We start from the raw sequence: 3,729 nt of genomic DNA, 5'->3' as shown, positions 1-3,729 counted from the left end.
TATAAATAAAAACAAAACAAAGAAACAAATAATTAAAAGATAAATTAACATTTTTTTAAAGTGTATATTTATTTCATTTTACTGGTTTATGTCTGTATGATAATATATCAAAAATCTACAAGTGTCAGGAAAATTAAAATTTTCATAAATTTATATATTACATGTAAGAGTAACTTGCATTAAATGTAAAGTACAATTGTTTTAGAAATGTCAGACTTAGGAGATCATTTTGTACCTGACTATGAAGAAGAACCAAACCATGTGCAAGGTTCCACTTTAGGTAAAAAAGGGAAAAAGTGCCGGGTTTGTAACTCGAAGTTTACACATGACAGACGACATGTTATTCAAGAACATATTCCTTGGTTTCTTTATCCAAAGACATCATGTTGGACATGTGAATTAGGTTTTGGTCAGGAAAGGTTTTTGAGGCTGCATATAGAAAAAGAACATTTTGATGAACCCACATACTGTAGATATGATACTAACATTCATGGTCAAATTTGGGTTGAAAAAATATCTAATTTAATCAACAGATTCAACAAAGTAAATGTGATATCATTTATAAATTCAAGCGAAAAATTGTCTGCATGTTTAGGAACAATTTAGCAAGAAGATGACCTAGTACAAATAAAATGTTACTTAGATACAACCGATCAACATCAGTCATTACCAAAGTCTCCTTATCCTGCTCAAAACTTTACAAGTTTGTTACACTGGAAAATACGCAGTATTCTGTTGGATATAAGCAGCCCTCCTGCTGAGGTTCTACAAAATTGTGAACTTACAAAAAAGAAAGACATACTCATAATAGGATCCTCAATTATTCATTGGGCCCATCAAAGATTTCTTGGCATCCACTCTACTGACTTAGGTTTACAAAATTGCAACATTAAGTGGCATGGAATAAGAGGCATGAAATGGTCTTCACTTACAGAAACTCTTCACTCTGCTACAAAAGATATACTGTACAGTAGGTTAAAATCGCGGTCGGAAAAGATCGCGATTTGTCCAATTTCGAGCAAATCGCGGTCGTTTGAATTCGCGGAAAGGAAAAATCATAAATTTCTTAAACAGTACTTGCAAGCATTTTTCTTTAGGTATATATTATGTGAATGAATAATTTACTGTCTCTATCTTACGAAAGTCTGTACATGTATATCACGCATATCAGACAAGAAAGTCAAATCTACATGTATACATTGTGTCTTTTTTGATCCCCATTGAATTATAACGAAACACCAGACTGATCCCGATTTGAAGTCAAAATTATGTTACATGTACGCTCTCAGATTTTTTTTTATTTCCGGGGCCAAATCAGAAAAAAAAATATACCGTAGTCAAAATGTTGAAATTTAATCACATAATTGAAGTTAATTTATTGTCGTTACCCTGTTTACTACGTAAGTGCCTTGATTAAAGGCACGCACGGGAGAAATTAAACAAGCTTGTTGTATTAAATAATTACATCGCACGACTACTAGATGGCAAAATTAATCGTTAGCAATAGAAATTTATTTAAAAATTAATAAGCTTTAAAAACACCAACAACTACGAGTTTGTAATTGATCCATACATTCGCTTGATTATAAAAACAGTCGATCTATATCTATATTCTCAGAAAATATAAAACTTCAATTTATCTTTAGAAATCTTTAAAAGAATTATTCACTGTATTTTGAATTCGCGGAATTTCTTTTTCCGCGAAAATAGCGAAAATTAACTCCGCGAGTTAATTTCCTGCTGTACAGTAATCCCAAGCATTATTATAATTCAGTTAGGATCTAATGACATCTCTTTTTCAAGTCCTCTTCCTCTCATAACCAAAATGAAAAATGACATTTCTTTATACATGGAGAATTTTCCAGATACAATTTTTATTTATTCTGAACTGTTGTCAAGAAGAGTCTGGGGCAAAATTGAAGTCTGGGAGGGAGAAAACAAGAAAACCATAATTAATAGAGAATTAGGATCATTCATGGAAAGAAGAGGAGAGAAAGTGATATTTCATCATAGAATTCATTGGAAAACAGAACACTTTTTAAAAGAGATGGGGTACATTTGACCGGAATTGGAAATGACATTTCACTATCAGACTTCAAAGATGCTTTAAAAATGTAATGTTGATTTTATAGTGTAATTATTTTTAAAATTGTATATATTTGTACAGTATACTGCTTTTATATTTAAATGGCATTAAGTCGGATGTTCTGATTTGAGCCATATCCCGGGACTTATTAAAACGGGGAGGAATGTAGTAATATAGGTTTATAAAATAGTTCGGTATCGGGATTCAAATATTTGAAACGTCAATCAGCTGATTTACTACCATATTAAGCCAGTTGTGATTATACCCTGGATTGACACAGACGTCTGACGACTCTGTCCCGTCCGGAGTCTACAGCTCAGGTGGGTTGTAACCTATTGTTACCCCTCACCATTTTCACGAGTTACATTAACATTATTTAGCGTACTTCCTTTACTAACGCACTTCACAACACCATTGTAATCTTTGGGTATTATTTAGCGAGTATAGTGATCATAGTACTCAAGGCTCTGATTCAAAGAGACCCATTGACGAACAAATGGGGTATTTAAATTGACAAACGTAGAATTTCTGTATGACCCATGTAGATTTTGTTCAATTCCCAATAGCATTAGGTTTCAGAAAAATACAGGTTACAGGACCTAAAAATCTATTTTTAAAGAAAAATAAGAGTAAAAATAATTTCGGTTGTTCCCATAGATTATGTCCCAAAATCTTCCTCCCTATTGTACGCGTGCGCAGAAAAAAAAATAATGTTACCACAGTTACAATGCTCTTAAGTACCCAGGAAAGGCATGTAAGTAGCATTTTGATGCAATCTTTTCAAAAAGTTGTTAGAACATATTTTTATCCTTTGCATGCTCCAGTTGAATGCTGGTTACAAGTTTGAGTTCAAAATAAAAGTGGCGTGACCTTTACATACAAACGAAAACAACGAAACGGTAGATATAACCATAAGTTTCTTCCGGTGTAACGACGAAAAGTGACCTCTGTAGAATATTTACCGGAGAAAAATAGCCCACTTTCTGTAGAAATTATGGCCTCGGGGTTCGTTATTAATTTTATATTAATATGCATTTGTTTTTCTAAGAGCGTAGTTTCAAACTTCTCATTTAAAAAAAGGCTGACGTAGTTTGTAAAGAAATAAATACTCATTTGAATTACGTTGCTTATATCTTATATAAAGCATTTATTATTTTATAATCAGTTGCACTGTTTGATGAAAAACACCAACACGTCGCGCACGATGTTGGTGTTAATTTTGGTAAAGTCAAAGACGTCAAAAAATGCCACGTTTACGCCGTTTTCGTTCATAACGTAATCAATAATATTTAATAAATCATTCACAACATAATGATACTGTCATGCATTTTGTAAAACACAACATATAGATTAATTCAAACTTTTAATTGAATATATTTTGTAATTTCTTTTTTTTTTCTAATCCGACACCTGAATAATTCGACACACTGTGAATTCCGACGTCAAATTTCTTTCCCATTTTGCTATTTTCCACATTTTTAACACTGTGCAATCTGACTTCCTGTCCATTCCGACACAAAATTCGTCTCCCAGTGCACGTCGGATTAGACAGGTTTCACTGTATTACCTAATCATGCAAAACAAATCTGAGGGTCACAACAATGAAATGTTTTAATTATAGTTCACTACTGCAATGTCAGTGT

At 32.6% G+C, this 3,729-nt stretch overlaps 1 pseudogene; it reads left to right on the top strand.

The window, feature by feature from the left end:
* Window positions 1-207: 207 nt before the first annotated feature.
* Window positions 208-2,118, top strand: LOC134277562 (uncharacterized; annotated as a pseudogene).
* The last annotated feature ends 1,611 nt before the right edge of the window (window positions 2,119-3,729 follow it).

The sequence above is a fragment of the Saccostrea cucullata genome, unplaced genomic scaffold, assembly GCF_032062105.1.
Source record: "Saccostrea cucullata isolate Sc308-1 unplaced genomic scaffold, CSIRO_AGI_Scuc_v1 ctg6581, whole genome shotgun sequence".
NCBI classification, from domain to species: Eukaryota; Metazoa; Mollusca; class Bivalvia; order Ostreida; family Ostreidae; genus Saccostrea; species Saccostrea cuccullata.
The sequence above is the reverse complement of the archived record's forward strand: the minus strand, read 5'-3'. Positions and strand labels throughout refer to the sequence as shown.